Source organism: Pleurodeles waltl, chromosome 12 (genome assembly GCF_031143425.1).
Source record: "Pleurodeles waltl isolate 20211129_DDA chromosome 12, aPleWal1.hap1.20221129, whole genome shotgun sequence".
Classification (NCBI taxonomy): Eukaryota; Metazoa; Chordata; class Amphibia; order Caudata; family Salamandridae; genus Pleurodeles; species Pleurodeles waltl.
In genome coordinates this window covers 126008875-126021179 of record NC_090451.1, presented here as the reverse complement: position 1 = coordinate 126021179, position 12305 = coordinate 126008875, and the positions used below count along the sequence as shown (strand labels likewise).

Sequence of the window (12305 nt, the reverse complement as noted above, 5' to 3'; positions counted from 1 at the left end):
TCAGAAGGGAGATGCGTCATTAAGATCTGTAAAAATCCATCTCTGGCAGCGGTGGGATTTGAACCCACGCCTCCAAAGAGACTGCAGCCTTAATCCAGCGCCTTAGACCGCTCGGCCACGCTACCTGTTGCTCTCAGTGTGTCTGTGCACTTCATGAGCACCGTAACCCTGAGTCTCCTCACTTAGTGTGGAAAGTCGAGTTGATAAACCATTTCATGGACATGATTACAATGTCGGGAGGGTGATGTGGTAATTGAAGGTTATCTCTCTTACTCAGTCACTGCACAAGTCTTCTCCCACCTGCTCGGACCTAGTGCAATCACCTTAAAAGACAACACTCTCCGCGCAATGACTTCCAACCAAGGTATAAGCACCTGCTCTACATAGGCAATGTGACTCCATCATTTTCTAATGAAACAAGTGTTCATACTGGTGGGCTCATTTCTTTGGGTGGGATCTAATGAATGAGCAGTTCATTCAAAAATAACTGAGGAGTTGCACGTATTCATGACATCAGCCCTATTGCCGCACCCAGTCTCCCCAACATACTGTTTAGCTTTCCAGTGACGTCATGTCTTGTGTGGCCTATTCACATTCCGCTGTTAATATTTTTTAGCCAATAGAATTTCACAGGCTCCCGTCTTTGAGCTCACATTGAAAAGGCACAAGTCCCAAAATGCAACCGGGTGCTGTTTAAAACTCCAGCACTGGTGGGCGGTGCTCCAGGTGACATGGGGCCCACCTGGATGCTCTGACTGCCTTTCACGTGACAGTCACAGACACACACAGGACAGAGGTTCAAAAGCTATTCTGAAAGAAGTAAGGACAACAGGCCCACGTGAAACTAAACTTTTTAAATAGATGATTTTTGTTTCTATTGACCTGGTTCTCACTCGTTCTGCGCGCCAAGTCAAATGTAAATGAGCCCCGCAATAAAAATGCACAGAGGATGGTAAAATTCACTTCACTCTGCGCTCGTTGATGCTGAGAGCATGGTTGTCAGCCCGCACGCTTGTTATTTTGATGTGGAATTACTTGATTGCTTTGTGATAATTTTCATTACTCCGAATTGCAAGCTCCCCTACCCCAGTAATAACGTTTGAGGTATTGCTTCCCTACCACACCAACAAGGCCACCCTCTGACCAAGTCCTTTGCCTCTCTTCAGAACTACCATAAGCCCCTCCATGCACTAGGAACTTTTTGCTTGACGACCATCTAGGCGTCCTTGGAATATTGATATTTAGAAGTAACAATGTTTGTTTATTTTAACTAACTGACCTTTTTAGGGTCTCGCTTGATAGACTCTGTAGCATTCAGTAAAGGGCTTGGAGCCCGCATGTCTCTCACCATTTTTTTATTTATGTGGCACTCTTCTTTACAGTTTCCTAATTCATCAAGGCATGTCTTGCATCATTTCCGTTCCTCTCTGTAGAGCAGCGACCAAGCGTTGATTGATTCAGCTTAATCAGTGCCTGACCGCTGCTCCCCACCTGATCAAGGTACTATTTTTTCCTTTTACCTTCTAGTGCCCTGCAAACAGAAGGCTTGTGACTGGCAAAAACATGCCCAGCAGGACAACCAAAACTGTTAAGTTTTAAATTTAAATCGAACTTTCTTTTATTTTGCCAAATCGTCTTTTCCCACGTTCCACGCATGTTTTCTTTTGCTTTTGTTCGTGGGCACTCTTCTCAAAAGATGACGATTAGCTCGTTTAAAATATTGCAAATCAACAGTGTTTCTTTATTATGTGTAAATTCTGAAATTAATCTTTAACACATAATCCTGCGGTACACTTCAATCCACCCCACTCCAATCTTCCCCACTACAATCCACCCCATCCAGACCACTTCACCCACACTAATCCACCTCACTCCAGTCCAAATCACTCACCCGAATCCAATCCACTCTAACTCATCCTACTCCAATCCTCTCCACCCACCCCAAGCAAATCTGTCTCACTCCAATGTGCCCCACTATAATAAAAAACAATCTGCACCACTCCAAAACAATCTGTCCCACTTCGATCCAAAACAATCTGCCCGACTCCACTTCAAAACAATCTCCCCTACTCCAATTCAAAACAATCTACCCCACTGCAATCTGCTGCACTCCAATCAAAAACAAACTACCACACTGCAATCCAAAACAATCTGCCATACTGCAATCGAAAACAATCTGTCCCACCCAAGGCAGTGGTGGCTGGTGCACTTTGAAAGGAGTTGGTGGGAGGGAAAAATAGTTCATCTGAAGCTAAGTGAAGAAATTGGAATAAAATAGTGCATTTTAACCCCTTCGCTGCCAGCCTTTTCCCCCTCAGGTGCCAGGCATTTTTTTGGCTATTTGGGGCAGGGCGCGCTTAGGCCCTCATAGATTTTTGTCCACATAAGCTATCCACGCCAAATTTGCGTCCTTTTTTTCCAACATCCTAGGGATTCTAGAGGTACCCAGACTTTGTGGGTTCCCCTGAAGGAGACCAAGAAATTAGCCAAAATACAGTAAAAATTTTGTTTTAAAAAAGAAAAAAATGGAAAAAAGGGCTGGAGAAGAAGGCTTGTGGTTTTTGTCCCTGAAATTGGCATCAACAAAGGGTTTGCACTGCTAAAATCACCAGCTTCCCAGCTTTCAGGGACAGGCAGACTTGAATCAGAAAACCCAATTTTTCAACACAATTTTGGCATTTTACTGGGACATACCCCATTTTTACGATTTTGTGTGCTTTTAGCCTCCTTCCAGTCAGTGACAGAAATGGGTGTGAAACCAATGCTGGGTCCCAGTAACCTAAACATTTTTGAAAAGAAGACAACATTCTGAATTCAGCAATGGGTAACTTGTGTAGATCTTACAAGTGTTTCCTACAGAAAATAACAACTGAAATAAAAAAAAATATATTGAAATTGAGAAGAAAAAAACAGCCATTTTCCTCTACGTTTTACTCTGTAACTTTTTTCTGCAATGTCAGATTTTTGAAAGCAATATACCATTACGCCTGCTGGACTCTTCTGGTTGCGGGGATATATAGGGCTTGTAGGTTCATCAAGAACCCTAGGTATCCAGAGAAAATAAATGAGCTGCACCTTGCAGTGGGTTTTCATTCTATACCGGGTATACTGCAATTAATTTGCCGAAGTATATAGAGTGAAAAATAGGTATCAAGAAAACCTTTCTATTTCCAAAATGGGCACAAGATAAGGAGTGAAGGAGCAGTGGTTATTTGCACATCTCTGAATTCTGGGGTGCCCACACTAGCATGCGAATTAAAGGGCATTTCTCAAATAGACGTCTTTTTTACACACTGTCTTATATTTGGAAGGAAAAAATGTAGATAAAGACAAGGGGCAGTAACTCTTGTTTTGCTATTCTATGTTTCCCCAAGTCTCCCGATAACATTTTTTACCTCACTTGTGTGGGTAGGCCTAGCGCCCGCGACAGGAAGTGCCCCAAAACACAACGTGGACACATCAAATTTTCCCAAAGAAAACCAAAACCTAGGTAAAAGACATTGTCATTTGCAACGCCAATAGCTCTAACTCTCACAAATGTGAGACCTTTCGCATTGCAAATGCTTGTTTTTTTGTGCAGGCAAGTGTGCGTGGAGCCTGCTTTGGTTCTTAAGACCTCAGACCTAAAGCAAAGCTTAGACAGAAACATAGCAATGTGCCCTTTGCACACAGTTAGAGATCCTACTAAACGGAGTCATATATAGGTCTGCACGGCCATTTTGCACAATTTTGTTGTGATATAAAGTTTCGGTATAGCTCAATGAGTGCTGGTAGTTATGGCCGAGTGGTTAAGGTGATGGGCTTGAAATCCTTTGGGGGTTCCCTGCACGGGTTTGAATCCTGCTGACTACCTCTGTTGTTTATTTTAAACCTGATTTTTAAAATAACTGTGAAGAACACATTTACCAACTTTATTTGGGAAGATAGATAATTTACTTTAAATCTTTATTTAACAGAGGTTCGATTTTATTTTGCAGAGAGAAGAGCGGGTGACCGCGTGGGGAGAACAAATTATTTGTTAAACCTTCCATTTGAAGGTGATCTAAGCAGAATGAAGCAAAACAACAGCAGCGCCAATCAGCCGATTTCTTGGAGTCCACGGTTTAGGAGTTTACTTAGAAGGAGACTGTAAAAGAGTTTTAAAATTAGGGACCTATTGGTAGAGTCACTGTTTATGCAAATTGAAGGGTCAGAAGGGAGATGCGTCATTAAGATCTGTAAAAATCCATCTCTGGCAGCAGTGGGATTTGAACCCACGCCTCCAAAGAGACTGGAGCCTTAATCCAGCGCCTTAGACCGCTCGGCCACGCTACCTGTTGCTCTTAGAGTGTCTGTGCACTTCATGAGCACCGTAACCCTGAGTCTCCTCAGTGTGGAAAGTCGAGTTGATAAACCATTTCATGGACATGATTACAATGTCGGGAGGGTGATGTGGTAATTGAAGGTTATCTCTCTTACTCAGTCACTGCACAAGTCTTCTCCCACCTGCTCGGACCTAGTGCAATCACCTTAAAAGACAACACTCTCCGAGCAATGACTTCCAACCAAGGTATAAGCACCTGCTCTACATAGGCAATGTGACTCCATCATTTTCTAATGAAACAAGTGTTCATACTGGTGGGCTCATTTCTTTGGGTGGGATCTAATGAATGAGCAGTTCATTAAAAAATAACTGAGGAGTTGCACGTATTCATGACATCAGCCCTATTGCCGCACCCAGTCTCCCCAACATACTGTTTAGCTTTCCAGTGACGTCATGTCTTGTGTGGCCTATTCACATTCCGCTGTTAATATTTTTTAGCCAATAGAATTTCACAGGCTCCCGTCTTTGAGCTCACATTGAAAAGGCACAAGTCCCAAAATGCAACCGGGTGCTGTTTAAAACTCCAGCACTGGTGGGCGGTGCCCCAGGTGACATGGGGCCCACCTGGATGCCCTGACTGCCTTTTCACGTGACAGTCACAGACACACACAGGACAGAGGTTCAAAAGCTATTCTGAAAGAAGTAAGGACAACAGGCCCACGTGAAACTAAACTTTTTAAATAGATGATTTTTGTTTCTATTGACCTGGTTCTCACTCGTTCTGCGCGCCAAGTCAAATGTAAATGAGCCTCGCAATAAAAATGCACAGAGGATGGTAAAATTCACTTCACTCTGCGCTCGTTGATGCTGAGAGCATGGTTGTCAGCCCGCACGCTTGTTATTTTGATGTGAAATTACTTGATTGCTTTGTGATAATTTTCATTACTCCGAATTGCAAGCTCCCCTACCCCAGTAATAACGTTTGAGGTATTGCTTCCCTACCACACTAACAAGGCCACCCTCTGACCAAGTCCTTTGCCTCTCTTCAGAACTACCATAAGCCCCTCCATGCACTAGGAACTTTTTGCTTGACGACCATCTAGGCGTCCTTGGAATATTGATATTTAGAAGTAACAATGTTTGTTTATTTTAACTAACTGACCTTTTTAGGGTCTCGCTTGATAGACTCTGTAGCATTCAGTAAAGGGCTTGGAGCCCGCATGTCTCTCACCATTTTTTTATTTATGTGGCACTCTTCTTTACAGTTTCCTAATTCATCAAGGCATGTCTTGCATCATTTCCGTTCCTCTCTGTAGAGCAGCGACCAAGCGTTGATTGATTCAGCTTAATCAGTGCCTGACCGCTGCTCCCCACCTGATCAAGGTACTATTTTTTCCTTTTACCTTCTAGTGCCCTGCAAACAGAAGGCTTGTGACTGGCAAAAACATGCCCAGCAGGACAACCAAAACTGTTAAGTTTTAAATTTAAATCGAACTTTCTTTTATTTTGCCAAATCGTCTTTTCCCACGTTCCACGCATGTTTTCTTTTGCTTTTGTTCGTGGGCACTCTTCTCAAAAGATGACGATTAGCTCGTTTAAAATATTGCAAATCAACAGTGTTTCTTTATTATGTGTAAATTCTGAAATTAATCTTTAACACATAATCCTGCGGTACACTTCAATCCACCCCACTCCAATCTTCCCCACTACAATCCACCCCATCCAGACCACTTCACCCACACTAATCCACCTCACTCCAGTCCAAATCACTCACCCGAATCCAATCCACTCTAACTCATCCTACTCCAATCCTCTCCACCCACCCCAAGCAAATCTGTCTCACTCCAATGTGCCCCACTATAATAAAAAACAATCTGCACCACTCCAAAACAATCTGTCCCACTTCGATCCAAAACAATCTGCCCCACTCCAATCTGCCCGACTCCACTTCAAAACAATCTCCCCTACTCCAATTCAAAACAATCTACCCCACTGCAATCTGCTGCACTCCAATCAAAAACAAACTACCACACTGCAATCCAAAACAATCTGCCATACTGCAATCGAAAACAATCTGTCCCACCCAAGGCAGTGGTGGCTGGTGCACTTTGAAAGGAGTTGGTGGGAGGGAAAAATAGTTCATCTGAAGCTAAGTGAAGAAATTGGAATAAAATAGTGCATTTTAACCCCTTCGCTGCCAGCCTTTTCCCCCTCAGGTGGCAGGCATTTTTTTGGCTATTTGGGGCAGGGCGCGCTTAGGCCCTCATAGATTTTTGTCCACATAAGCTATCCACGCCAAATTTGCGTCCTTTTTTTCCAACATCCTAGGGATTCTAGAGGTACCCAGACTTTGTGGGTTCCCCTGAAGGAGACCAAGAAATTAGCCAAAATACAGTAAAAATTTTGTTTTAAAAAAGAAAAAAATGGAAAAAAGGGCTGGAGAAGAAGGCTTGTGGTTTTTGTCCCTGAAATTGGCATCAACAAAGGGTTTGCACTGCTAAAATCACCAGCTTCCCAGCTTTCAGGGACAGGCAGACTTGAATCAGAAAACCCAATTTTTCAACACAATTTTGGCATTTTACTGGGACATACCCCATTTTTACGATTTTGTGTGCTTTTAGCCTCCTTCCAGTCAGTGACAGAAATGGGTGTGAAACCAATGCTGGGTCCCAGTAACCTAAACATTTTTGAAAAGAAGACAACATTCTGAATTCAGCAATGGGTAACTTGTGTAGATCTTACAAGTGTTTCCTACAGAAAATAACAACTGAAATAAAAAAAACATATTGAAATTGAGAAGAAAAAAACAGCCATTTTCCTCTACGTTTTACTCTGTAACTTTTTTCTGCAATGTCAGATTTTTGAAAGCAATATACCATTACGCCTGCTGGACTCTTCTGGTTGCGGGGATATATAGGGCTTGTAGGTTCATCAAGAACCCTAGGTATCCAGAGAAAATAAATGAGCTGCACCTTGCAGTGGGTTTTCATTCTATACCGGGTATACTGCAATTAATTTGCCGAAGTATATAGAGTGAAAAATAGGTATCAAGAAAACCTTTCTATTTCCAAAATGGGCACAAGATAAGGAGTGAAGGAGCAGTGGTTATTCGCACATCTCTGAATTCTGGGGTGCCCACACTAGCATGCAAATTAAAGGGCATTTCTCAAATAGACGTCTTTTTTACACACTGTCTTATATTTGGAAGGAAAAAATGTAGATAAAGACAAGGGGCAGTAACTCTTGTTTTGCTATTCTATGTTTCCCCAAGTCTCCCGATAACATTTTTTACCTCACTTGTGTGGGTAGGCCTAGCGCCCGCGACAGGAAGTGCCCCAAAACACAACGTGGACACATCAAATTTTCCCAAAGAAAACCAAAACCTAGGTAAAAGACATTGTCATTTGCAACGCCAATAGCTCTAACTCTCACAAATGTGAGACCTTTCGCATTGCAAATGCTTGTTTTTTTGTGCAGGCAAGTGTGCGTGGAGCCTGCTTTGGTTCTTAAGACCTCAGACCTAAAGCAAAGCTTAGACAGAAACATAGCAATGTGCCCTTTGCACACAGTTAGAGATCCTACTAAATGGAGTCATATATAGGTCTGCACGGCCATTTTGCACAATTTTGTTGTGATATAAAGTTTCGGTATAGCTCAATGAGAGCTGGTAGTTATGGCCGAGTGGTTAAGGTGATGGGCTTGAAATCCTTTGGGGGTTCCCTGCACGGGTTTGAATCCTGCTGACTACCTCTGTTGTTTATTTTAAACCTGATTTTTAAAATAACTGTGAAGAACACATTTACCAACTTTATTTGGGAAGATAGATAATTTACTTTAAATCTTTATTTAACAGAGGTTCGATTTTATTTTGCAGAGAGAAGAGCGGGTGACCGCGTGGGGAGAACAAATTATTTGTTAAACCTTCCATTTGAAGGTGATCTAAGCAGAATGAAGCAAAACAACAGCAGCGCCAATCAGCCGATTTCTTGGAGTCCACGGTTTAGGAGTTTACTTAGAAGGAGACTGTAAAAGAGTTTTAAAATTAGGGACCTATTGGTAGAGTCACTGTTTATGCAAATTGAAGGGTCAGAAGGGAGATGCGTCATTAAGATCTGTAAAAATCCATCTCTGGCAGCGGTGGGATTTGAACCCACGCCTCCAAAGAGACTGGAGCCTTAATCCAGCGCCTTAGACCGCTCGGCCACGCTACCTGTTGCTCTCAGTGTGTCTGTGCACTTCATGAGCACCGTAACCCTGAGTCTCCTCACTTAGTGTGGAAAGTCGAGTTGATAAACCATTTCATGGACATGATTACAATGTCGGGAGGGTGATGTGGTAATTGAAGGTTATCTCTCTTACTCAGTCACTGCACAAGTCTTCTCCCACCTGCTCGGACCTAGTGCAATCACCTTAAAAGACAACACTCTCCGAGCAATGACTTCCAACCAAGGTATAAGCACCTGCTCTACATAGGCAATGTGACTCCATCATTTTCTAATGAAACAAGTGTTCATACTGGTGGGCTCATTTCTTTGGGTGGGATCTAATGAATGAGCAGTTCATTCAAAAATAACTGAGGAGTTGCACGTATTCATGACATCAGCCCTATTGCCGCACCCAGTCTCCCCAACATACTGTTTAGCTTTCCAGTGACGTCATGTCTTGTGTGGCCTATTCACATTCCGCTGTTAATATTTTTTAGCCAATAGAATTTCACAGGCTCCCGTCTTTGAGCTCACATTGAAAAGGCACAAGTCCCAAAATGCAACCGGGTGCTGTTTAAAACTCCAGCACTGGTGGGCGGTGCCCCAGGTGACATGGGGTCCACCTGGATGCCCTGACTGCCTTTTCACGTGACAGTCACAGACACACACAGGACAGAGGTTCAAAAGCTATTCTGAAAGAAGTAAGGACAACAGGCCCACGTGAAACTAAACTTTTTAAACAGATGATTTTTGTTTCTATTGACCTGGTTCTCACTCGTTCTGCGCGCCAAGTCAAATGTAAATGAGCCCCGCAATAAAAAAGCACAGAGGATGGTAAAATTCACTTCACTCTGCGCTCGTTGATGCTGAGAGCATGGTTGTCAGCCCGCACGCTTGTTATTTTGATGTGGAATTACTTGATTGCTTTGTGATAATTTTAATTACTCCGAATTGCAAGCTCCCCTACCCCAGTAATAATGTTTGAGGTATTGCTTCCCTACCACACCAACAAGGCCACCCTCTGACCAAGTCCTTTGCCTCTCTTCAGAACTACCATAAGCCCCTCCATGCACTAGGAACTTTTTGCTTGACGACCATCTAGGCGTCCTTGGAATATTGATATTTAGAAGTAACAATGTTTGTTTATTTTAACTAACTGACCTTTTTAGGGTCTCGCTTGATAGACTCTGTAGTATTCAGTAAAGGGCTTGGAGCCCGCATGTCTCTCACCATTTTTTTATTTATGTGGCACTCTTCTTTACAGTTTCCTAATTCATCAAGGCATGTCTTGCATCATTTCCGTTCCTCTCTGTAGAGCAGCGACCAAGCGTTGATTGATTCAGCTTAATCAGTGCCTGACCGCTGCTCCCCACCTGATCAAGGTACTATTTTTTCCTTTTACCTTCTAGTGCCCTGCAAACAGAAGGCTTGTGACTGGCAAAAACATGCCCAGCAGGACAACCAAAACTGTTAAGTTTTAAATTTAAATCGAACTTTCTTTTATTTTGCCAAATCGTCTTTTCCCACGTTCCACGCATGTTTTCTTTTGCTTTTGTTCGTGGGCACTCTTCTCAAAAGATGACGATTAGCTCGTTTAAAATATTGCAAATCAACAGTGTTTCTTTATTATGTGTAAATTCTGAAATTAATCTTTAACACATAATCCTGCGGTACACTTCAATCCACCCCACTCCAATCTTCCCCACTACAATCCACCCCATCCAGACCACTTCACCCACACTAATCCACCTCACTCCAGTCCAAATCACTCACCCGAATCCAATCCACTCTAACTCATCCTACTCCAATCCTCTCCACCCACCCCAAGCAAATCTGTCTCACTCCAATGTGCCCCACTATAATAAAAAACAATCTGCACCACTCCAAAACAATCTGTCCCACTTCGATCCAAAACAATCTGCCCCACTCCACTTCAAAACAATCTCCCCTACTCCAATTCAAAACAATCTACCCCACTGCAATCTGCTGCACTCCAATCAAAAACAAACTACCACACTGCAATCCAAAACAATCTGCCATACTGCAATCGAAAACAATCTGTCCCACCCAAGGCAGTGGTGGCTGGTGCACTTTGAAAGGAGTTGGTGGGAGGGAAAAATAGTTCATCTGAAGCTAAGTGAAGAAATTGGAATAAAATAGTGCATTTTAACCCCTTCGCTGCCAGCCTTTTCCCCCTCAGGTGCCAGGCATTTTTTTGGCTATTTGGGGCAGGGCGCGCTTAGGCCCTCATAGATTTTTGTCCACATAAGCTATCCACGCCAAATTTGCGTCCTTTTTTTCCAACATCCTAGGGATTCTAGAGGTACCCAGACTTTGTGGGTTCCCCTGAAGGAGACCAAGAAATTAGCCAAAATACAGTAAAAATTTTGTTTTAAAAAAGAAAAAAATGGAAAAAAGGGCTGGAGAAGAAGGCTTGTGGTTTTTGTCCCTGAAATTGGCATCAACAAAGGGTTTGCACTGCTAAAATCACCAGCTTCCCTGCTTTCAGGGACAGGCAGACTTGAATCAGAAAACCCAATTTTTCAACACAATTTTGGCATTTTACTGGGACATACCCCATTTTTACGATTTTGTGTGCTTTTAGCCTCCTTCCAGTCAGTGACAGAAATGGGTGTGAAACCAATGCTGGGTCCCAGTAACCTAAACATTTTTTAAAAGAAGACAACATTCTGAATTCAGCAATGGGTAACTTGTGTAGATCTTACAAGTGTTTCCTACAGAAAATAACAACTGAAATAAAAAAAAAATATTGAAATTGAGAAGAAAAAAACAGCCATTTTCCTCTACGTTTTACTCTGTAACTTTTTTCTGCAATGTCAGATTTTTGAAAGCAATATACCATTACGCCTGCTGGACTCTTCTGGTTGCGGGGATATATAGGGCTTGTAGGTTCATCAAGAACCCTAGGTATCCAGAGAAAATAAATGAGCTGCACCTTGCAGTGGGTTTTCATTCTATACCGGGTATACTGCAATTAATTTGCCGAAGTATATAGAGTGAAAAATAGGTATCAAGAAAACCTTTCTATTTCCAAAATGGGCACAAGATAAGGAGTGAAGGAGCAGTGGTTATTTGCACATCTCTGAATTCTGGGGTGCCCACACTAGCATGCGAATTAAAGGGCATTTCTCAAATAGACGTCTTTTTTACACACTGTCTTATATTTGGAAGGAAAAAATGTAGATAAAGACAAGGGGCAGTAACTCTTGTTTTGCTATTCTATGTTTCCCCAAGTCTCCCGATAACATTTTTTACCTCACTTGTGTGGGTAGGCCTAGCGCCCGCGACAGGAAGTGCCCCAAAACACAACGTGGACACATCAAATTTTCCCGAAGAAAACCAAAACCTAGGTAAAAGACATTGTCATTTGCAACGCCAATAGCTCTAACTCTCACAAATGTGAGACCTTTCGCATTGCAAATGCTTGTTTTTTTGTGCAGGCAAGTGTGCGTGGAGCCTGCTTTGGTTCTTAAGACCTCAGACCTAAAGCAAAGCTTAGACAGAAACATAGCAATGTGCCCTTTGCACACAGTTAGAGATCCTACTAAATGGAGTCATATATAGGTCTGCACGGCCATTTTGCACAATTTTGTTGTGATATAAAGTTTCGGTAGAGCTCAATGAGAGCTGGTAGTTATGGCCGAGTGGTTAAGGTGATGGGCTTGAAATCCTTTGGGGGTTCCCTGCACGGGTTTGAATCCTGCTGACTACCTCTGTTGTTTATTTTAAACCTGATTTTTAAAATAACTGTGAAGAACACATTTACCAACTTTATT

The 12305-nt window shown here is 42.6% G+C and overlaps 3 non-coding genes across 3 annotated transcripts; all 3 read right to left on the bottom strand.

Annotated features, from left to right (window-relative positions):
- Positions 1–43: 43 nt before the first annotated feature.
- Positions 44–125, bottom strand: TRNAL-AAG (transfer RNA leucine (anticodon AAG)). Its single transcript has one exon. It is a non-coding gene; the product is annotated as a tRNA-Leu (tRNA).
- A 4107-nt stretch (positions 126–4232) lies between these two features.
- TRNAL-AAG (transfer RNA leucine (anticodon AAG)) lies at positions 4233–4314 on the bottom strand. The gene has a single exon. It is a non-coding gene; the product is annotated as a tRNA-Leu (tRNA).
- A 4118-nt stretch (positions 4315–8432) lies between these two features.
- Positions 8433–8514, bottom strand: TRNAL-AAG (transfer RNA leucine (anticodon AAG)). Its single transcript has one exon. It is a non-coding gene; the product is annotated as a tRNA-Leu (tRNA).
- Between the last annotated feature and the right edge of the window lie 3791 nt (positions 8515–12305).